Below are 23,853 nucleotides of genomic sequence, written 5' to 3'. Positions count from 1 at the left end.
GCACTTAAGCATGCACAAGTCTGCCAACTCCAAAGCAACATACCAGCTCTTGAACTCCATCTTCCCTCCAGGAACCATCGTCTTTCCTCCTGTGCACAGCCAAGCTTCTTGAGAGAGAAGGCTATCCTCACCTTTGCCCCTTGCTCCTTCCCACTTGGCCTCAGTCCACAAAAGCCTGGCTTCTGTCCCCACCAATCCACTAGAACTGCTCGCCAGGGATGTTGCTAATCCAACTGATACTTTTCAATAATTATCAAACTTGACTTCCCAGTCACTCCATATTTTTTTTTTTCCCACTCCATCCTTTTGGAGACACTCTTTCCTTGGCTTACAGGATATGACAATCTCTTGACTTTCCTCCTATCACCTTTGACCTCTCTCACTGTCACTTTTATCTCTTTCACCCTGAAATGCTGGTGCTCTTCAAGGGTCCATTGTGGACCCTGTTCTCTTCCCCTGGTTGGCCCATCTTTTCCCATGGCTTCAGCTGCATCCACAAGATGATGAATTTTGGATCCAGGTCTGCAGCCCAAACCTTTCTCCCAAGCTCCTGACTTGAATATCCAACTGCCTGCTGGTCACCTTCACTGGGATGGGCTGACACATCTGAAACTAACATGTCCGAAATGGAATTCACCATTCTCTCCTCCCTGCCATTACCCACCTTCCCCCCACACGTCCCTCCTTCTGGGTTCCTAGGCTTGGAGAATGGCACAACCCAGCCAGAAATCTTGATTCTGAGAAATCTGACCAAGCCAGGAACACTTGATTCCTTCTTCTCTCTCACTCTTATATCTGATCAGTTACTAAGTCCTATCTTATTACTGATTTTCCTCAAAACCAGCATTTCGGGCTTCCCTGGTGGCACAGTGGTTGAGAATCTGCCTGCTAATGCAGGGGACACGGGTTCGAACCCTGGTCTGGGAAGATCCCACATGCCGCGGAGCAACTAGGCCCGTGAGCCACAACTACTGAGCCTGCGCATCTGGAGCCTGTGCTCCACAACAAGAGACGCCATGATAGTGAGAGGCCCGCGCACCGCAATGAAGAGTGGCCCCCGCTTGCCGCAACTAGAGAAAGCCCTCGCACAGAAATGAAGACCCAACACAGCCAAAAAAAAAATAAAAATAAATTAAAAAAAAAAAAAAAAACAAAATAAACCCCAGCATTTCCCTGCAAATCCACTGCACTTAGTCTAAGTTTCTATTATAGTTCCCTTGGGATATTGATAGGCCTGTTTTTTGCTCTTTTCCAAGCTTTCCCAAGGATTCCCTATTGCCCAAAGAATTCCCTAATGTGGCAGAGAATGCCTTCGTGATTAGGACTACTTATCTTGTATCTTCATATGGCACCACAGCCCTCCCTTCCCTCACCTCCACCCATTCTGACTGACTTGAGTTCTGTAATTGTATAGTATCTCCCACGGACCTTCTCCCAGGTTTTCCCACACTGCTCCCTACACCTAAGTCCCCAGGACTTTGCTGAGACAGGGCTTCCAGTCTGAGGCCTTCCTACATGTCCTCAACATACCCTCTGATTATTCTTATCACGGCCTCAATCACCCCACAGTGCAAGTCCTCTTCATTCATGTCTCCTTCTCAACAAACTATAAGACTGTTTTATTCAGTGCTGTATTCCTAACTCCTAGCGCCGTACACAGTCTAGAGTTCCATAAACGTTTGCTGAATGAATGGAGAAGCATATGTTTAAAAATCATATTCTATTTCAGGGTGCATGGGTTCTGTGAACTGCGACACCACAAAACAGTTCACAGCAGTGTTTATAAAACTTTTCATCCCTAAGCCCCACCCTGGGGGGGCTCCCTGGAATGCATTAGGTAACCTGGAGCACAGCTGTGACCATCCCAGCCCTGACACGCTCTAGAGAAGGCTCCTTTGTGTGGCACTAGTGCCTCAGTGGCACCCTCGTCTGAGTGTCCGGCCCAGGGCTAGGGGTGTGTTGGAGTTTGTAGGCCTGCGTGTTAGACCTTCGTCGTGCGCTAAGTGAACAGCTTAATGATTTGACCTGCTAAGCGTGTGTGCATTGCATTCAGTGCCCCTATCAGTGTTGGGTTTTTCTAAGTCATCTGTACTCTGAGCTCCATTTTGTGAAAAGAATATGGGACTCACAGAGTGACCACCTATCCTGCTGTGCTAGGAACTTTCCTGGGATGCGAGACTTCAGCCCTAGAACTGGGAAAGTCCCAGAAAAACTGGGATGAGTTGGTGGTCTTATCTAGTCTGGAAGTTGGGATTAGTACAAGAGAAGATTGAATTAGCCCTGGTGATACCCTGACCTGCCCCTTGGCCTCTGAGTGGCTGCCTGGGGTGATGTGATCAGAAACCAAGGTAGCGTAGCTGCCTCCGTTACCTCTCAGGCTGTGATCTTGGGCTCATGGAGGGAACTGTCTGTCGGCTGTGTCATGAGTTGGGGGGCAGGGGGCAAAGAAGAACGTGTGTGGAGGGGATAGGTGAATCATTAAGTTGGGGGGAGAAAGAAAGGGAAGAATTGAGCATATGGGTTGGCCCCTATCCTCATCCTTCCCACAGACGCCAGAGAGACAGGTAAGCAGCAAGTGGGGGAAGGGCCTGAAGGAGGAGGAGGAGGTCTAAGAGGATCTGGGAGGGGAAGGGTCCAAAAGGCTGAGGGGAAATCTCAGGGGAGGGGAAGAGCATGGAAAGAAAAAGATGGAGAGGGAGGAAGGTGGAAAGTGCCAGTTGGTCGTCTGCTCTGGAGGGACCAGACAGGGCTGCTGGGCTGGGGGTGGGGCTTCATTGTGATGTAAATGCAGTGATAGTGAGGAAGGGTGAGGGTTCACTGCAAAAACAGCAGCGGAGATGAATGCAGAGATTATATCAGAGCTGCTGGTTATGGAGATCTGATTTCTTTTGTGCAGATGTCACATGCCGGGTAAGCTGGTATTAACTAAAAGAAGTCAGGGCTTAGCAGAAAGGAGATGCGTGGTTGAGTGCATCTTAGCATGTCAGGAGAAATCGTGTAGCCTGCAGAAATGAAGGCAGCTTTCAGGGACAGGGGCACATTTTAATAGGAAGAGACATCTGTAAAGCTAGTAGCTACTACTCTTTCCTCCATTACCAACAAAAAAAATTTTTTAAATAGTAATACATAGATAGATAATGACAGCAAAATTAAACAAATAAAAAACCAAAAATTAAAACAAAAAAATTTTAATTAAAAAAAAAATTTAAATAAATAATGAAATCCTGGGATATAGTTGTTTTGTTTTATTCGTTTTTTTTGAATTTTTGAATTTTATTTTATTTACTTTTTTATACAGTAGGCTCTTATTAGTCATCAATTTTATACACATCAGTGTATACATGTCAATCCCAATCGCCCAAACTGTCCTAAAAGCACCTACCTTCTTCTCTGTTTCTACCCACTGCAGAGCCAAGAATCTCATGCAAGGTTCCCGATGACAGGATGTATCTGGGCCCTCTGTGTCTATTGCCAATCCTGGCTTAGCGCAGGGTTTGGGGATTCTGGGACTGGAGGGAAGGGGGAGGTAAGAGATTGTGTGTGAGAACCCCTCCATGCAACCAGGAGCAGCCCGTGCCTCAGCAAAGAAGGGTAGAAACAGCCCCCACTGACTGTGAGTCCCTTGGAATATCTCACCACTATATCATTTAGCACAGTGCCTGGCACACAGTTGAGCTCAATAAATGTTCAATGAAGGTATATATAAAATAGATACCCAACAAGGACTATAACACAGGGAACTAGTCTCAATATTTTGTAACAACCTATAAGGGAAAAGAATCTGAAAAAGAATATATATACACACACACACATATATATATATACATACATATATATATATGACATAACTGAATCACTTTGCTGTACACCTAAAAGTAACACAACATTGTAAATCAACTATACCTCAATAAAGTTTAAAATAACATGTTTTTAAAAAGTTCAGTGAATGAATGAATGAACTTCCTGACTCAGGTCTCTCCTAGCGCAAATGGATCTTCCCCATTGCAACAGCTGGAAGTTTCATTTCTAAAACACAGACCTGATTGCTTGAGGCTGAGATCCTTTACAGCCTATCCCCTTGGCAACAATTGTCCTAATTTCCTTCCTCAGAGACCTGTACTCCCAGGGTGCTCATGATTCCACATGACCTGGTCCCAACCCCCTTTTCCAGCTCTGTTCTGCCCTTCACCCTCCCCTGGTTGCTCACCATTTCCTCCAAATACCACTCAGCACATCCTGCCCTCAGAGCCTTGCTCAGGCTGTTGGCTTAACCTAGAATCTCTTTTACCACTTGTCCCTGTGACCCCAGCCTCCAGGCTGTGATAACCCACTCTTTAAGGTCCCACTCAAATACCACTTCCTCCGGGAAGCCTTCCTGTGTCTTCCTTGCTTCTTTGTGTGTCATTTCACAACAGGGGGCCTGGAGAGAGCTGATGCCCCACACTGATTTCACCTTCCCTTGCTAAGTCCCTCATTCTTTACCTACATCCTACACTAGTTTTTGGGTTTCTTGAAGACTAGTGCTGTTTTCTGTGTCTCCACAAACTCAGCCAAACGATTCTTAAAGGAAGGAGGGAGGGAAGCCAAAAAGGTTGGAAGAAGAAATGTTAGTGGGTTGGTATTTAAAATGGCAGATCCCTAGCTTTTTGCCTCAGAAATTGCTGTCGTCAGCACTGAACTTCCTTCTCCTGATTCCGCTTCTATCCCAAGAAGGAGAATTGCTACTGAAAGAGTGGCGCTGAAGGAGCCCTGGACCACCCTCCTATCAGGGCGGTAGTGAAGATGCTCTCATTCCCTTAGGCCCACCACCCCACCCCGTTTCATCCGAGAAAAGAATTGGCCTTGACCCTCTTAGAGCATACCACAATCAGGCTGCGCCCTTCCTCCCGCCTTAATCTGCCCAGTAATAGTGCTAATCGGAGGGACTTGGGCTCCTTCTGCAGCCTTGTTTTGTCAGGCGTAAAAGTCCCCTCTAATTTTCTGGATGCGGATACTGTTCGGGCTGGCACGCTTCCTCGGGAGTTCCACTGTCATTCAGGCCTCATGAAAGGCCCCTTACAGCTCACTCGTTCACTGTACCTCATTGTTCCCGACCATTCATTGACATTCATTGGGATAATTCCTCCCCGGCGGCACATGCATGGAGGCGTGTGCACATGTGTTCAGACCCCATGTCCCATTAGCAGTGAGGACGCTTGAAGTAAGAGGGCAGCGCCGCCTGAATGCAGAACAACCCTCCCCCTCTAATGGCTGGGGAGTCCACCGCACTAATGTGATTTCAACAAGGGACCAGGAGAATTGGCGGCCTCTGCAGAGCAGGCAGGGAGGAAGGGTCAGAGGTGTTCCTAGTCTAAAACACTGTCAGCTACATCACTCTGGACAGATGGCTTTCCCCTCCTGTTCCTCCCAGAACCAGCTGGTTCTGGAGACCCAATCTCCACCCTCCTTCTTGGCTGTTAGCCTGGCATTCAAGGCTCTTCAGAAGATGGCTCTCAAGTGCCTTCCAGGCATTTTTGCTGCCTCCTCCCTGCACTGAATTCTACTCCAACCAGCCAGGTCTGTTCCTATGATCCGTAGCTCAGGCTTGCTTATATATTCTCTCCAATCACTGCTTAGGGACTGGGCAGTTGTAACGGCAGAGCAGTTGTTCCATCTCTGCAACTCAATGAAAACAGTGTCTTTCAACATTTTTAAGGTAATAGTTAACAAGATGGTTGTTAGGACTATGGAGAAAGTCATTAGAGGCAGGAGAGCAAAAGTAAGTCCATGAAATAGGTGATATAAGAGAAAACAATCAGTGGAACGGTAGTGCTTTCATCATGGCCTAATTCTATCTCCTGCCCAGCAAACTACAGCCTCAGCCCCTTACCCACCTAGCCCCAGAATCAGGCTCATTTCTCCCTGATGTACTCTCTTGAGTAATGAAATCCCACCACCAGGCCTTCCAGGACCTACTCTAGCCCTGCCCTTCCACGAAACACACTCCCTGATCCCCGCCAGGGCTCACAGTTCTGATGCCCATGGGCTTCTTGGCAGTACCCTCAACCGGCACTTAGAAGGCCTCTGCATGTGCACATATCATAACTACTCAGATGATAGTCCCGATTTCTGGAGGCAAGAGGCAGGGGCTCATACCTCTGTAACTCCCCAGAGCAACCTGTGGGAAAAGTTGGCACCCCAGCAGCTGCTCCCTGGGCTTCTGGCTGGCGGTGCAGATTGGTGTTTGCTTGCCTTGTGAGAAACAATAACGTTTGTTCTGCCAGGACAGATAGGACCTGGTGGGCCATTGCTCTTGAATGGGAGCATCTTGTAAGCAAAAAAGCGGAGGTTTTCAGGTCAGACTGATGTTGACTGTACTGTCACTGGCCACTGACTATTAGCTGTAAGGCCTTGGGGAAGCTACTCAGCTGCTTCAAACCCCCAGCTTTTCCTTTTGTGTCTGTAAATTGCAGTTGAATTTCCTGGGCTAGGAAATTCTTTATTATAATCAGTGGTCCTATGTATTTCAGGAAGTTCAGCAGCATCCCTGGCCTCTATATACTAGATGCTAATTGTACCCACTCTCTGCCTCCCTCCCCTGCAATTGTGACAATTAAAAATGTCTTAGATGTTGATGAATGTTTCCTGGGGGCGCAAAATGGATCCCAGCTGAAAACCACCGATATGTACACCCTGGGGTTGTTCTGAAGATAAGATGATGTGATAGCAAATGTAAAATAAAGTATCTGCATATAATAGGTGCTCAATAAGTGCTAGTCCCTTTTGAAATTTTAAGTAGAATTTGGCATTTCCCTTCCATCCTCTGGGGCTTCAGAAGTGGGTGGGGTGGGGATGGCTCTAGAGAAGAGCTCGGTAGAGGATGTCTGGAGCCCAAGGACCTCTCCAGTGGCTTCACTGGTCTCAGAGGAGAACTTTCATGGATGCTCAGGTGTGTCTTGGAAGTATCTGATGAGAAAGAGGTGGTGGGAGAATGCCCTGGCGGTCCAGTGGTTAGGACTCCACGCTTCCACTGCAGGGGTCCTGGGTTCAATCCTCGGTCGGGGAACTAAGGATTTTTTGGCGGTGCAGCCAAAAAAATAAAAAATTAAAAAAATAAGGAAAGGGGTGGTGGACCTGGAGGCCCAGAGGGGGATGCGGGTTCAGCAGTTTCCTTGAGAAGACTTTTCCAAGCAGGCAGCCCATTTCTGCTTCAATTTCTCCTCCCCACCTGGTTGTTCGGGGGAGACATATGGCCCATTCCAGACAAGGGACCATGGCTCACATAGAGAAGCGGTTCACACCAGGAAGGAGTGGAGAAGTACTGCTGAGATGCTAGCTTGGCTGGGGCACAGGAGGGAAGGACTCAGAGCATCCTGGCTGTACCGCAGGCCCCCGAGGACAGACTGCTGGCCCGCCTTGCCCCCAGCACATCTGGCCTGTGTAGCTGCCAAGTTCTGCCTGCCCAGCTCCAGGCCTTTCCACTGGGGTGGGAAGACAGAGGAAGGAGAGAGCTCTCCAGAGGCTGCACTTCCTTCTGGACTGGAATCCATGGAAATCTTCCAAGTGTACAGTTGGGCTTTCATGAGAGGTAAAACTGACCCGATATAGGGAATCTCAGAGTTGCTCAAGTTATAGCTACCCACTAACTCCCGCATGGGCTTTTTGGTTTGGTTTTGGTTTTTAACAGTGGAATAGTAATGACAATGGACAAGAGGCTTGAACTCGCTCCTCTGGGCCATCGACTAGTGTGGTCTTACGTGGTCTTGAGTGAGTCATTCTCTCCGGGGCTCCCCTCCGTCATCTGCTCTTGGCCAGCGTGGTTAACTGCTCTCACCAATACAGACACTGTGAGAGGCTCTGGTGAGATCAGGGACCAAACATGCTTCGAGTGGAAAGAAAGGATTGTTGGTGTACACCCACTGCCAAGTTCAGCCTCATGCTGAGGGAGCACAGGCCACAGCACAGCCATTTAAAGGGAGTCACTGGATGAAAGGACCGAGCTGAAAGGGTGAGCACAGACCAAAGCGGGCCGTCTCTGGGAGGCCGGAGGAGACTGCCCTCTGAAGATTAACGAGGTCACCGTGTCAGGAGCTGGGAGCCCACAACCCTCAGCTGGAGAAAGGGGTCCAGTAGAGTGATGAGGGGGGCCAGCAGAGCAATGGATGAGGGGGGAAAGAGTTTATTGTGTTTTGGTTTGGTTTTAATCATGAGAAGGGGTAAAAGATATGGACGTTTCACGTTTTTTTAAATGGGAAGTTGAGATTCAGAAGCCCCAGAGGTGTGTTCTTCATGTGGATGTGTCCCATGCATATGGAGCTGTGGTCCTGACCGGGGTGGGTACCTGGCCCATCTGGGGTTCCTCCCTCTGCACCCCCTGCTTTGTCCTCCCTGAGTGCCTGCACCATCTCTGCTTGGCATGTGGCAATAACCTTTAAGAGGGCCTGCACCTCTCTTCCCACTAACCCTTCTTCTGCACAAAGGTCTTCTAAACACAGATTTCAACACTCACATCACTTGTCTTCCTGATAACCTTTTCCTGCTCCCAGGGCCTATCTCATCAAGACCCACAGCAGCATCTGATAGTGTCAGTAAACCTCTCCTTTAAGAGGGGAAATCAAAAGGCTTGTGTTTGAAACCTATCTTACCATTGACTTCCTCATGGACAGAACCTGGTCAAGGCTCTTAACTCTCTGAGCCCCTTTCTTATCTCTAAAAAGGGCATAAAGATCTTACACGTGACCTCATAGCTGTGCAGTGAGGGTCAATGACACGGTGGATGTGAAATGGCTTTACAAACTGCAAAGTGTGGTACCAACATTCCATCCTATTCAGGTCTCCGGGACCTTTCTCAAGGTCGATTCAAGATGCTTTTCTTGCGGTTCTTGTGTTGTTTCTCTCCACAGGGATTCTCCCTCCTTTAATTGGCCCAGCAAATCCTGCCCTCGAGAGCTCACTGATTTTCCCAACCTGATGTTCTCCTTCCTTTACTAACTGCACCCTTAGTATCGAGTCCCTAACCTGCCTCAGTTCTTCTGCACACAGATAAGAGTTAGCAAGTCCCCAACAAGGTGCTTGGGGTTTACCCACTATCTCAGCCCCCAGAACTGTGAGAAATGAATGTTTGTTGTTTTAGCCACCCAGACTATGGTATTTAGTTATAGCAGCCCAAGCTGACTGAGACACTCAGTGAGAACGAGAGGAAGGCCAGAAGCTAAATCTATAAACTCGCCCACCTACTCTTTCTCTCCCTCCTTGTACTCTCCTTTCCTTCCTGGCTCTCGAGTGTTCCTGAGCTTGCCTGATTCTTCACTCAGCCTCCCTGTCTGGCAGAGTGAGGTCACCTTTAGGACAAGGTTGGCAGGGTGGCCTCAGTAGTGCCCAGAGGTGGAATGGGAGGGAGAAGGGGGAGGAAGAATGCGGTCCTGGCTGCCTTCCTCTCCCTCAGGCTACCTGTGGCTCAGCCGCCACCAGACAGGGTAGGGTCTCCTCCACTCAGCTGCTCCTGGTGAGGTCCTCTGGGCAACGGGGGCTGGACTATCTTGCTCAGCTCCCCTCTCCCAGCCTCCAGGGCTTGGTCCTCCACCTCCACCTCAGCTCTTTTCCTCCTTCCCACAGACAAGAGGGAGTGAAGCTGTCTGTGATGACAGAGCACTGAGCAGGGCCTCCTTGCCGCTGTCTCCCTCCCTCCCCCACACAGCTGGGGAATTCTTGAGCCTCTGCCTTGCTGAACAATCGGGACCTGGATGCCGTTGGGAGCCTCCTCTGAACAGGCTGATGGGCCAGCCTCCCACAGCTCAGGAAGGAGGTCACCGCTGCCCAGGAAAGGCTGGGGGGGTGGGTGGGGGGACAGCTGCCCTCTCTTTTCATCTCCTCTGGCCGGAGGAGGATGCCCAAGCTGAAGAGCAGAGTCCAGGGACGTCAAGCAGGGGGACGGCGCTTCCTCTTAAGCTCCTATCTGCTGTTTCCTTAGGTACTGGACAGAGCACGCTATACACAAGACCGGATGCAAGCTGCACCCCAAGGTGCCCTGAGAAGGAGCGCTACTATTATCCCCACCTGACAGATGCAGAAAATGAGGCCTCAGGTTTTATACCTGGCACGTGGCAGTGCTTGGCTTTGAACGTGGCTGCAGTCAACAGCGCACTACTTCTTTATCTCCAGCGGTGTCAGGGCCAGGCACACAGCGCTCTGCCCAAGGCCGACCTCACCACCAGCCAGGGACACCGGCTCCCACCCAGGCTTGCCAGCTCCTCCAGATCTCACCCTAACTCTGTTCCCTCCTTCACCAACCCTTGTGCTCTGGCTTAGGTCTGTAACCCCCTTTATCTCCTTTCAGCCCTAGTCTTGGGCCCCTGCGGCAGCCTCCCTAAGCTTCTGTTCCTTATCTGTAAATGGGGACTGACAGTAGTACCTACTTCATAGGTTTTCTGTAGGTATTGAGTGAAGTTTTATTAGTAAAGGAATGAGGATGTAATTAAGAGGTCAGTAAATGGCAGCTAGTTTTTGATTTTGTTTTTTTTAACATACGGGACTTGGTAACTCAAGACACTACTGGGGTCTAACCCTAGGCTCAATCTCTTGATATATTTTCCTCAACTTTGCAGGTCCCTGGGCTCTATTTCTTTTCTTCCATGATGTAAAGAAATGGGGACACTTCCATTTTGGGTCTTTAGAGATTAGATTAAAAGAAAAAAAAAAAAAGATGAGTAAACACCTATCAATTGTTAGTCAGAATTGCTCTTAAAGTGCTTAGAAATCACCAATAGACAGTAAACTCCCGAGGACACTCTGATATCCCTGGGGGCTAGCACAGAGCCTGCCAGGCAGGAAGAATTCAGCATATTCAAGGAGAGAAGATAGTCACAAACACGGTATGTCCAGCCTCTTGTCAGGGTAGTACAGAGGGTTAGAGGCTGGGGTGTAGCTAGAGCCACCTTCTCGTGCCCCACCCCCAGCCCCAGGTGTGGATGAGATCAGACGCCTCTGTCTTCCCTGGAGGCATTTCTGTGAGTCTCTGGCCCTCGTGTCCATGCTGGCCTCCTCTTATCTCTTGCGTCTACTGTTCAGCCCACGCTTTCTGCCACTACCTCCTTGAGGAAGACTGAACAGGACCTCCTGTGGGCATCCTTTTCACCTGAGTCCAGGGAGGAAAGAGGGGAGGACAGAGTGGGGGAATCCAGGGTACCACCTCCACTCAGTGGCTGGGGGCAGGGAGAGCGAATGGCCCAGAGGCGAGTCCCATGCTTCCTTTGTTCTGGGCAGCTCACTTAGGTCTCTTCAAGCTCCCTGAGTCCTAGCATCTGACGCCCCACAGCTGAGCTGGCATCCCCTCTCCCAGGTGTTCCTAAAAGCCACGTGCCTTCTCCCCAACAGATCCCAACATGCTAGAATAGAGAAATTGCTGGACTCTGAAGACAGGATCTAATGTCAGATCAGGTAGAGGAAATCACCTCAATTCTGTTTTCTCCACTAAAGACACACACACACACACACACACACACATATCCACAGAGGAAGAGGAGACAAAAGGCAATATTGAGCTCTCCTGGAAGGAGCATTAAACACCAGCTTGCTTGTTTCACTTGGGAGAATTCCGGTACATGATCCTGGAGGGGAATGTGTGTCCCATACAGGAGCAGCTTCTCCTGGGTCCCCCAGGTTGCCTGCTCCCGTCTTGTTTAAACGCCATTTAGGCAGAATAGATGTCCCTCTGATTTTCCAATGCAGGATTCGATCCCTCAGTCTTTTGCTTTCTCCTATAGAAGTGTCAGCCAGACCTGGGCCATCTCGCAGCTGTACATCTCCCATGAACACAACGCAGAGAGAAAAGTTTCATTTTATTTTTCTTTCTCCCCCTTTCCTGACCTTATGTGCTACATAATCCAGAAAATGATCCAGATGGGAAAGACATCGCCTTTGAAGCAAGAGGCAGGAGGAAGGAAGAAAGGGGCGCAGGATAAACCCCTTCTATCCAGCCGTTCGCCCTGGGGAGAAATCCTCCCCGCCTAAACTCTGTCCCACACGCGTGCTCAGGATGGTGTTGCGGGGTCTGCCTGAGGCAGAGGGAAACTCCGCTGATTGGCAGGATCCCTGAGCCCTCACCTCTCCCCTCCTCCTCCCCTGCACACGCATTTGGCATAAGCCAATGTGAGCAAGAGATCCACTTTCAGTGCTGAGTCTTGACATCAGGGCGTTCAGTGATGTCTTGCTCATCTGTTCTACATAATTTCATTAAGTCAATTTTAATTTAGTCAAATTGACAATGGGGATGGAGACCCAGAGTGACAGAGGTGTCAGGGCTTCCCTCCCATATGTTTTTAGCTACAACGAGCCCCCTCTGCCAGAGTAAGCAGATAAGGGAAGCTGTCACAGGTGGCATTGCCTGACCCCTTGGACATGTGCCTGGACCAAGGGCTCATGACCCTCCTGCATAGACAACTCAGCCTCCTGCTGGGTTTCCTTCCATTAGAGCTGATGGAAAGGGGATGAGACTGACATAAATTGAGCTCCTACTATGTTTCATGTGCTTTCACTTATATTGGCTCTTGTACTTTCCATAAAAATTCTGTGTGGGACACAATACATTTTACAGATGAGACTGAGACAGACAACTGTCTGTCTCATTTTACAGACAGACAACTGAGGCTCAGAGAGGCTAAGTGACTTGCCCAATGCCACACAGCTATTAGGTAGCAGAGCTGGGATCCGAACACTGGTCTGTCTGATTCCCAAATACACATTCTTTCTGCTGTCCCCTCACGAACTTGCCCCGAGGACTGGCAAGCATGAAAAAACCCATGCCTCACCTTTAGGACTCACCTGCTCTCTCTACTAGGACTGTAGGTTGCATTCAGGTGAAGATGAATTGCTCTGGGAGCCTAAGGGTGCATGGCATGGGCTGGAGTGTTTCCCGGAGGAAGAACCTGTCTCCAGGTATCACCTCACTGGAGACTTCACAGGACACTGCCACGGCTTTGCCCCTCCCTTGGCTAGCTGAGTTTTCAGCAGGCAAAAGGGAAGCTCTTGGGCAGGTACCTGATTGAGGAAACTTCCAGAGGAAGGTGGGGAATGGTGTTCTGAGAGGTTCAGAGCTGTGGGCAGGGGATTCCTGGTACCCTGTTCTTCTGAGACTGAAGGAGGTCCCTGCTTGGTGAGAGCTGCCTCTCCTGACGCTGGGATGCACAGCTGCCTCCTGTCTGGGAATCTCTCCCGCTGTGGCATCAACGCGCTGGGTGGTCAGTGTGGCTGGGGGCACCTGCAATCCTCCCGTTCTGTTTGAGTTTGCTTTAGACTGAGTACACATGAGACAGAGGCAGAGACCTTGTGTTTCATTTTTGAAAGGTGCCAACTGGTAGCAACGGCCACTGGCCTCGTAAACCTTCACTGTCACGTTAGCCGGGAGCTCCTCAGAACACTTAGAACAAAGGAACCGGCAGAGGAACAGAAGGAAATAGAACATCCGAAGCACTCAGAGAAACAAGAAGGAAGACAAGAGAGGAAAACGGAGGCCGTAGGTATCAGCTGTCACTGGAGTGCAGGGAGAAAGCCACAAAGATGGCTGAGAGCATCCCACTACCGACAAGCTCTCATGTGTCCCCTGGGGCAAACCTGCCTGTCACCCCAGGTTTGAGGATCTGATGAACCCTACTGGTCCCCAGCCCTTGTCCACAGTTAGCAGTGGGTGAGTGCAAGGAGTCTGCAGTAGGGCACCAATCCTGGTTCTGCACTAACCAGCTGTGGGACCCTGAGCGAGTAAGTCCCTCCCCAGGCCGGGCCTCTGTCTCCATCCATTAAAACAGAAAAAGGCCCCCACCCCCTCCCTCCATGACTCCTTCCAGGTCCAAAGCTAGGAGGTGTTCCCTATGTCTCCTGTTATAAATAGGGCCTAGACCCAACACATCCACCTTTGATCTTGGACTAGGAACTTCCCTCTCCTTGAAGCCTTGGCTACCCCACATTTCCAGGCTGCATGGGATCTCTGGGAATGTGTGCTATCAGCTAGGAGATGGGAGGAGGCTAGAAAGGGGTTCTAATAAATAATGTTATTTCTGGAAAGAAGCCTCTCCACCTGAAATCCATCCTACACTCCACTGACAGATGAACGTCCTAAAACAAAGGTCTGTTCCACACCACTCCTCTGCCTATGACTTCCATGGCTCCCCACTGCCCACCAAGTCACGTGCAAACTCACGAAAGGCCCTCCTCGATTTGACTCCACTTGCCTTTGTTTCCCTGCCACTTCCGTCCCTTCCCTGTGCCACCTACTCCTCCCATCTCTTCAAATCACACCCAACCCACAGGGTCCTTCTCAAATTCTGTATCTTCCAAGAAGATGTTTCAGACCAACTGGGCTTTGTACTGTGATTTTCTAAAAATGTGTCTGTCTCTTGTCCCAATACCAGGTCAGTGATGCCCCCAGGATTTCAGCAGAGTATTTGATGTGAACCTACCATTCTATGACTTTAAATGAATTGAACTAAAGGAGAATGAACTGGGTTCCTGGGGTCCAAAACAGCAGCTCTTAGAGGTAGGCAGAAAAAAGACTTGAGGAAAAAGATTTTGAGGGGTATAAAATGGTGTTTATGGGGATTCCCTGGTGGTCCAGTGTTTAGGACTCTGCGCTTTCACTGTCGAGGGCCTGGGTTCGATCCCTGGTCGGGGAACTAAGATCCCTGCAAGCTGCACGGTGAGGCCCCCCAAAAATGGTATTTAAGGGTCCTTTCCACCCTGAGATTTTGTGTTCTATGCCGAGCAGGGGTGCATTGCTTCAAGGCAGGCTCTTTAGTTTCCCGATAAATCTTGGACCCCTGGCCTTGGAGGTCCTGATATAGCTCTAGCATAGAAATGAGTCCATCATGCAGAGAAGTTTCTAAGTCAACACTTGGCTGAGGCACTGCTAGGAGGCCAGGGGAAGCTGAAAGCCTGGTGCTCCTGGTTATCCTGGTAGATGAGATGTCATCTCGGGAAAAGCCACGCATCCTGCCCCTACCCGCCCACAGCCGGTGCAGAGCCTTTGAGCCGGGCAGCTGCAGGCCCTCCGAGGGGAGGGGTTCAGGCAGCTGGGACTCCTTCCTGGGCCCCTTGGGTGGAGCCCTCCCTTCCCAGTGCAGGTGGAGGCCAGGGGCTCTGCCCGGAGGCTCTTGTTTTCCCCACCTGCCTGCAGTGCGGTCTGTCTGCTGGCGCCGCGGAGGCGTAGGGGCTGGGGGAATTTGATAAGCCAGAAGGCCGAGGCTGTCTCCCCACGATGTGAGCACAGCCTAATCCCTCCCTCCCTCCTCTGGGTGTACTGCTGAGATGCCCTGCCAGGCGGAGGAGCAGAAAGGAGCTGAGGCTGAAGTATCTGAAGGTTGCCAATAAATCAGGGAGATGCCCCGAGTCCTTAAGAAGTGTCCTTCTGAAACTCTGCTGCCCCTGACCTCGCCGCTGAGGTGGTGAGGCGGACACAACCCAGGCATATCCTCCAGACACTCGCGACAGAGCTGCCCGTCAGCGACTGGCAAAAGGTCAAGGGCAGCCTCAGGGCTCCTTCGCCCAGACTTGTGCCCTTGACATTCTCAGTGTGGTTCCCCAGTGTCCCTGCCTCCCTAGCTGCGTGGAAGCTTCTGTTCTCAGGGTTTGCCCATTATCTTCCTTGAGAAAAGGGTGGGAGGGAAGGAAGCTGGGTTGGGGGGCCCACCAGGTTTCAGGCAAGCTTGGGTTGGCACTGAGTTCCCCTTCCAACCTCTCCCTGGGAGACCAAACAAACGTTATCAGGGACTCAGAGAAGCTCCTGTCAAGGTCACTCTGCTCTGCCTGATGCTGTCTGTGCTGTCGGCCATGAGAAGCGGCTGTGCTGTCCAGCCCCTGCCGGCCCCAGGGCACTGCCCGGGCTCTGGACAAGCTCTCCAAGACAGCCCCATCTCCGGGCTGGAGATCACTCCAGCCTTCAGCTCCAGGACAGAAGGCCTCCAAGTTTCTGCTTCCCTCTCTGGTCTGTCCTTCTGTGATATTAACCCTTCCCCTCCCTGAAGTTTCCTCACGCAGAGAGTAGACCAAGCCATGAAAGCTCCCTTGTGATTCCTTCTCTTCTCGTGTGCCTGGGATCCCAGACCCCATGGCCACTGGGCAGCACAGGGAGATCTGAAATGGCTGGGTAGGAAGGGCCACCATAGGCCTCACCACCACCAATCTCAGCCATGTGAGGGGCTGAGCCCTGACTGTGTCCAGGGCCTGGTGCTACACCCTGGAGGCATGACACACTTTCTCTTTCAGGAAGTTTATCATCGGGAATTCCCTGGTCCAGTGGTTAGGACTCCACACTCTCATTGCTGAGGGTCTGGGTTCAATCCCTGGTCGGGGAACTAAAGATCCCATAAGCCATGCAGCACGGCCAAAAAACAAAAACAAAAAAAACCAGAGAAGTTTATCCTCTAGGCAGGGAGGAAGGATAGAAGCTAAATTTTAATACATGGGAACAGATGCTCAAGGGGTGTGACAGTACCTACTGGAGAATTAAAGGACCAGACCAGGCAGGGGCAGCCCCAGTAGCGAGTGTACCCCTCTCACCCTGAAATGCCTGGGTCTCCTCCTGGTCTCCTCCTCGCCACTGGGCCAGCACCCACTCACCTATGGCCCACTGCCCCAGCACCCAGGGTGACTGGGGTCACGGGAACAGGTGTTGGCAAGCCCCAGCTTTGTTTCCCTGCCTCCTTCGGTTTCTCTTACCTCCTTCCCTCTCCCCTTTCCTTGCGTGCCTATGCTCAATTCTCTCTCTCTTCAGCAGGAATATAATGTTCGGCTGCTTTCCACCCACTCTCTGAATGCTGCCAGCGAATAATGACTAAGGTGGTGGGTGGAAGTACAGCAAGTTGAGACCAATTTAGCAGTCCAGGGTGCCAGGAGGAGGGTGATTTAGCAGCAAATAGCTTTGCAAACAGCAAGGAGAGTGAAGATGTCCCCAAAGCCAACAGACCAGCGAGCCAAGTGCGCTGCCCTGCCCAGGTGCCCGGGGCCGGGATTGCCTCAGCCACCTGGCAGTCTGTGCATAAAGTTTAGGTCAGGCATGGAGCAGGGTTTGTCCTGAGACACTGACTGATTTTCAGAGCCATGCCCACCCCCAATCTCAGCTCTACTCTTGACACCTTTGAGAGACCCGTGTCCTTGTACACCCCTGGGGCTGGGAGTTTCACCTAGATGGGCCCCTCTTCTTCTAGTGGATGCTGGGGCCTGGGAGGATATGCAGCCCTGAAGCCCGAAAGACTGCCCTGGGCATGGCAGAAATGGAGGTTCTGTGGTCTTGGGGAGGGGGTTGCCCAAGCACACTGCCGATCATGCCCCAGAGAGAGGCCAACCCCGTGGACACAGGTGCGGAGTTTGCAGGGCCTGCCAGCCAGGAGCCTGAGGACTGGTGTTATGGGATGTGACTGCGAGTGTGGGTATCAGAGGAGAGCTTATCTGAGATGCAGAGATGATGAGAATGCAATGGGTGTGGGGTGTGTGTGTGTGTGTGTGTGTGTGTGTGTGTGTGTCTGCCCGCAACCATCTTGAAGGCAGTTATCTTCTCCCACAGTGATTAGCTGACATGGAAGCAAATCTGCGGGCGATCTGGGGAGGGCAGCTCTTTACTGCCTTCGTTCCAGACACTGAAAGAAGCCCACATCATATCTGTTCAGACAACAATTTGGCCTGTCACTTAGTAAGAAAAATCACCTCTCTGTTGGATTGATAGGACAATTAGTTTTAGTTGTTAGTGCGCTCTCTCTCTCTCTCACACACACACACACACACACACACACACTGTCCTCTGTCTCTTCTACCCTCCTTTCGATGATCCTCACTGCACCTTCTTGCCACCTTCCCTCCATCCAATTCTGTCCTCATCTGGGCGGCAGCCCCCATGTGTGATCACCTCCCAAGTCTGGTTTCCACACTGCTTACGTTACCAGCAAAGGGCCTGCTAATCCCTTTTTAGTTTGGGACTTATTTGCATATGGATAAGATGGAAACACTGAATTAGATTATGGAATAAAGTTTGCTATTCTAATGAAATGTCGTTAATTCAGATTCTGTGAAGACAAAATTTGCATAATTTCACTGTGCCGTGGACTAAACCTTATGAGTTGGCTAGCTATAAAGAGAAAGAACCGACATAGGATACATTTCATTCCTTAAAGTAAGTCTCAAGTAGAGATCCCATTATGCCAGATACTTTCCTAGTTTATCATTTACTGAGCTTAACCTATATGCCTAACAAGTGCTTAGGGATAAGAAGGTGGCGCGGGGGGGGGGGGGGGGGGCACAGAAAAAGGGAAGAAAACTCTCTAAGACTCTCATCAAGCTTGAATTGAATTATAATAATTATGGAAGAAATCGAGTTCTTGTAATTTTAAGAATCTCTTTTCTTCTGCACTTTAAACACTTGTCAACAATTCATTGAACCTAAATCCATTTAATGAGGCCTAATGGTTGGGTGGTTACAGCCCCAACGGGGAGTCAGGATGGCCTGATTCAAATTCCAGCATTCCACTTAAAGTCTTGGGTGAAACCCCTTTACCTCTGACAGGCTCACTCAATTTTCTCATCTGTCAAATTGTTGAAGAAACCTGAGTTGTAACTAATAATATTGATAATAATAATGTTCCTTTTAAAATTAAAAAGCGTGACTAAAATCACTACAATAGGAAGCCTAGGGATGGTTAGGCCGTCTGGTGGGAGTCTGTGTCCGGCAGGAAGCAAGAAAGTGAGAGAAGCAGGATGGAGATCGCATATACAGAGGCAGCTTTGCCAATCGGCCGCTAGAAGCCCAACTACACCCCTGCCTAACTTTGGCTGACACATCCCTGCCCACTTTTCTGGACCCTGGGAGGGGGCCATCCATGGCCAAGCTGCACACTTGTTCGGCTGGAGGCAGTTATAAGAGGTGAGTGACCACCCACCCTGCATTCCCCAGCTCTGTCTGGTCCGGGTGGCTGGCCAAGGCGGGCAGAAGGAGGTAACGGGCCCCTTCTGGGGCTCCCCTTGGAGAGAGAGAGATCCATCTGCTTGGTTCTCAGTTTGCATCTGGGAGCCGTGACCTTGCTGCTGCTATGCTTCCTCTCTAAAGGGAAGGTATAAATCCCTTCCTTAGGTTCAACTTCAAGGTTCCGTTCTGGCCATCTCCACCCTGGAGAGTTCTAGCTTACCTCCCCTCCTGGGAAGCAGCTGCTGTGTTCAAAGTTACCATGATCCAGTTTTCCATGTACTTGTCACTGATTCGTGGGGGCTGGTTCCTCTTCAATCCTCATCACAAGTTTTAGTCTCAAACTATTATTTAGCCATTTTGTTTATCCCCCATCTCCCTGGCACCTTGCATGGCTAAGACCTTTAGTGTAAAGAGTGAAATGCGGAGCTTTTCAAACTTGAGCGATGATCTTTGAAAGGAAAACGAAAATTGTCACGGACCCCTGAGAAGGCATGTGAAATCCTGATATGAGAAATCATGGGGTGGTGCAAAGGGCACGGGAAGGGAGTCACCGGACTCTGAACCGTGCGACCTTGGGCAAATCACAAGCCAGATGACCTCCCCAAACATGGTAGCAACTCACACTCCCAACAGCGCCGTGAGAATGTCCATCTCAGAACAGTGGTTTTCAAACTGCAGCAGCACAAAGATCTATTCAAAAGCAAACTCAAAGACTTCACCATGTAAATCTCCTAAAGATTCCTCAGGCAGTTGGATACTTTTTTGTTGGCCAAATCCCAGAAACGCCTCACCATTGCCCTGGAACCACTGCCCCCTGGGATTCCAAGTGCAGGATTTTAAAACCCCAAATCTACATCACATCTAGCACTTCCCACTTGTATAATTGTACTTCTCGGTCGATGGACCTGGAGATAGAGTGCGTAGGTTGGCAGGGTGGGTGGAGGCTGGGTTTTCTTTAGGCTCCCGAACTATTGGAGGCAGGAACCAGGATGGAGAAGCCCCGTCTAGGCAGAGACCCTGAAAGCGTTGGCCCAATAATAGCAGCAGGAAGTCAGAGGTCACGCCAGCAAAGTGTCCCCAGGCAGAAATCTGCTGCTAGGAAAAGTGCTCTCACCAAGAGTCTCTGACAGCTCTTTTCTCTCCCATTACTTTATTAAACATGCATTTCCTAAGGGATTCCTCCTAGCACCCAAACACCACTCTGAGCTGGGAATTCACGACAAGATCTCTGCCTCTAGGAACTTTGGAGGCTCTTCAGGGGCCCGTGGGTAAATGCCAGGAGAGCAAGGAATGACGGTAGGACCTCAGAGAAAGGCATGTGACCCAGACTTAAGGAGAGAAGAGGGGACAGGTTCTTGGAGGAGTCGATCCTTATGGTTAAAACCTGAAGTGCAAGCAGGGGCTGGCTGGGTGGAGGTAGAGGAACAGGGAAAGAATATTTTGCACAGAAGAAACATGTTCAAAAGTAGCAGAAGAAAGTGGAAAGAGTCAGGGGCAAGGCTGAGCTGAGTGCAAACCCTTGCTCCCCCATTTCCTATCCTGGCGACGTTATTTAAGTCTCTTCCTCTAATAATCATACATACCCTGTGGGGCTGTGCTGAGCATTGAAGGAGATAATGAAAAAAAAGTACTGGACACACAGGGTACTTAGTGAGGGGTATTAAGTGTTGCTAAATAGTCCCCATTACACTAGTCTGTAAGCTGCATAAACACGGGTTTGCCATCATCACCTCCTTGGTCTCTGTAGACTCACTTTCTGCCCCAGAGCCTTGCATTTTGTAGGCACCCCATGAATATTTATTAAATGAATGTGGAAAAAGTGCAAAGGCATATACATACATTTTGGGGAGTAGAAAGCCATTTTCCCATAGCTGGAGCCCATCCACCTCTGTCCCCATACAGGCAGACACGTGGTTTCTCGAAATGGCACGGTACCTCTTTCCCCCACACACTCCCAGTGCACTGGCTCTCCCCAGCCTCCAGTGCACAGCGGCACCCCTTTGACGGCAGCCAGCCCGACACACATCTACCTGGACACACAGGCAGACCAGACGAGGGGCTCCTCCTACAGACAGACAGACGCACAAGCTCAACTATTCAAACAGGTTCTACCTTGTGAATCGCAGAGGCTGCCATAAATGTTAATTAAAAAAAACCCCACCATCTCAAATGTCCCATCCTCCTTCTGGCTCACACGCTGATACCTTCAAAGAGACACCCTTCTTTCTCCACCTGAGTTTCTTCTAATTGCCGGCAGAGCGAGTGTCCCACGTTCACATCTACCCAGCTGAGCCCTTTGTGCCTGGGGAGTCCACTTGCTACGCCTGACTTTGCTCCCATTAGCTGTGGACCTCGGGAAAGCCCTGCTGCTCTGGGCCCTCACTTTCTTCACTGGCAGAACACAGAGAGTCAGCCGTGCTTCATGCTCACCTGGTAGTTATGTCACGAGAGTAAAGGAGATACCAAATGAGATAACATCTATGCTGCTGTGCAGAAAACACCTCAAGAAGAAAGGCGCTGGATAAGTACAAGGTGTAAACCCCACACCTGATTAGTGTGTACGCTTCTGTCCACAGACTTCACCTACAGACCGTGCTCTCTTCCACCCTTGAACGCAAACAGCCTTCCTTCCCGTAAATGCTGTCTCAGATACCCATCTTCATGTGCGTACATATATACATATACTTCCAACACCTGTATGTTCCTCAGCGTGTCCAGGGAAAATTGTTTTTGAACTTAGAGGAAGCTCAGGTTACAAACGCTCTCTTGCCCCTACCTACAGGCTCTTTTGCTGGGTCTCTGGTGCAGGAAGAAGCTCATCTCTCTGTGGCTGGGCATCTCAGCCCCCATGATTAGGCTGCACTTCCTCCCAAGGGCTCTGCAGAGCTTGGTACCTCCTCAAACTTGCCAGCACCCAAGACCAGAGCAGAGGGGCTGGTGGCAGCGAGAGGATGTGGATGGAATGGAAGGACCCAGAAACTTCAGACGCTCAGCGCCCTAAGTACTCCTTGTTCCTGGGAAATCGAGGACCCTGAAGCTAAAGAGTCTGCAGCACTTTCCTAGGCATGACACACCCATGGGCAAGCAAAATGCTCATGTCTTTCAGTTTAGTCCTTTCCACCTGCAGGAGGAAGGGGAAAGCCCTTGGTGTTTTGGTCCTGTTGCTGCTGAGTTGTGTGCTCTAAAGGCTGGAGATAAGCATGTGGAAGGGTGTGTGTGTGTGTGTGTGTGTGTGTGTGTGTGTGTGTGTGTAGGGGTGGGGAGAGGGTGAGGGGCTGGCTGCCTGCGGTGGGTGAGAGAAAGAAATGAATGTGGTGTGTGTGTAGGTGTGAGACTGTGTGTGTGTGTGTTGCTTTGGCTGAATTGCTCCAGCGGGCCAGGTTCATCACCTCCGCTCTATCCACCTCATCCCCTGTGACCTATTCCTTCAGTGAAACAATCCAAACCTCTAACTGCATCCGTGTTCCCACCACCAGTGCAGACACGGCCCACCTCCAAAGTTCCAGACAGCGAAGTTCAGTGGCCAGGCCCCAGCTGTCAGACCCTCACGCACACCTCCAGCTTCCTCATCTCTGGACATCGGTGTCACCCAACACCTATGCCCCCCCCAGATCAGATTCTGGGCTTGGAGTAGATAAACCCCGTCTGCAGGAGACGGAGACAAAGACGGAAGGACGGACGCACCCTCCTTTCTTCCGGGCTGGTACCAGACCCGCCGCACGCGCCCAGACAGAGGGGAGACCCTGACAGTTACATGCGGAGACAAAGACACCTGGACAGACGCCGGCACAGACAGACAAAGACCGACGGACGCGCTGGCACGCCGCGGGGAGCGCAGTTTCCCCGGAGCTGGGGCGCCCTGTCGGGGCCGTACACCCTCCTCTGGAGGGAGCGAGACCCTTGTCCACCGCACCTTACCTGCCCCTGCGCCTGGGGCTGACTTCAGGTTTTGTTTTTTTTTCAGTGCGTTTTGCGATGCGCTCCCGTCTTTCTTCTCCCAGAGCTGCCGGGCCGGGCGGGTACCGCGGCTGTTCGCGGCTCCGGCTAGCTGGACTAGGCGGGCAGAGAAACTTTCGGCCTCGCCGCCCTCCCGGCGCCCGCCCGCTCCCGGCGCGCCGGCCTCCGCGCGGGTCCCGGAGCCGCGGGCTGGCGGGAGGGCAGGGCGGGCCGGGCGGGCCGGGGCGGGGTCGGCGCCGCTCATTGGCCAGGGCGGGCCGGGGCTGGGCTGGGCGGGGCCCGCGCCGGCACCGCTCATTGGCCAGGCGCTGCCGGCGGCTCGTCCTTGCGGCTCGGCGGCCTTTGTTCCCAGCTGACAGCTGGGGTTGCTCTCTCCGGCTCGCCTGCATCCGCCTCCCGCGCGGGGTCCCGGCTCCCCCAACTCTCCGATCTCAGCTTCAGCACATCCCTGTGGGCAGACCCGTCTGCTCAGTCTTTTTCCTCCCCCTCTTTCTCTTTCCCCATTCCTTCTTTTTGTCCTTTTCTTCTTATTTCCCCCCTTCTTTTTCACCCCCTTCTTTTTATCACCCCTTCTTCTTACAAGTTTCATTTTCCTAGCACCATCTCCCCACTCCAACCCCCAAACCCTGCAAAAAGGCTGGACTTCTAGCTTCAAAGATGGCACCAGCAGCCTAGTGAGGGGCATTGGTTCACCGTGCCTGGATTGCAGATTGGAGCCTAGACCACTGGCACTCCCACTCCGAAGACAATTCAAAGGCAAAGGTTTCCAGCTCCCTCCCAGGGACTGAGTTTCAGGTGAAAGCTGAGGCCTGTTTATAGATAGTAATCTTACGCAGTAACTTTCTAACGCTATCATTTTCTCTACCACCCTCGCTTTCAACTTCTAGCATTTGAGCTAGGAGGGAACCTAACCTTACAAGCTTTGGTTGGACAAAGGGCCAGTTAAGTGGGGTTCCAGGTGCTGCATGAGGTTCGGG

At 51.0% G+C, this 23,853-nt stretch overlaps 1 protein-coding gene across 3 annotated transcripts in view; it reads right to left on the bottom strand.

Moving 5' to 3' along the window:
* Nucleotides 1–23,039, bottom strand: part of LZTS1 (leucine zipper tumor suppressor 1) — a 49,717-nt gene extending 26,678 nt beyond the window's left edge. For 2 of the 3 annotated variants that reach the window (XR_005020435.1, XM_036856695.1), the window contains exon 1: nucleotides 22,838–23,039. The gene's annotated coding sequence lies outside the window, so the exon portion shown is untranslated. Of the gene's footprint in view, nucleotides 1–22,832 lie in introns of all 3 variants that reach the window. The other variant, XM_036856696.1, reaches the window with a different exon arrangement.
* Nucleotides 23,040–23,853: the final 814 nt, after the last annotated feature.

Source organism: Balaenoptera musculus, chromosome 6 (genome assembly GCF_009873245.2).
Source record: "Balaenoptera musculus isolate JJ_BM4_2016_0621 chromosome 6, mBalMus1.pri.v3, whole genome shotgun sequence".
In the NCBI taxonomy this organism is placed as follows: Eukaryota; Metazoa; Chordata; class Mammalia; order Artiodactyla; family Balaenopteridae; genus Balaenoptera; species Balaenoptera musculus.
This window is presented reverse-complemented; position numbering and strand designations above follow the sequence as displayed.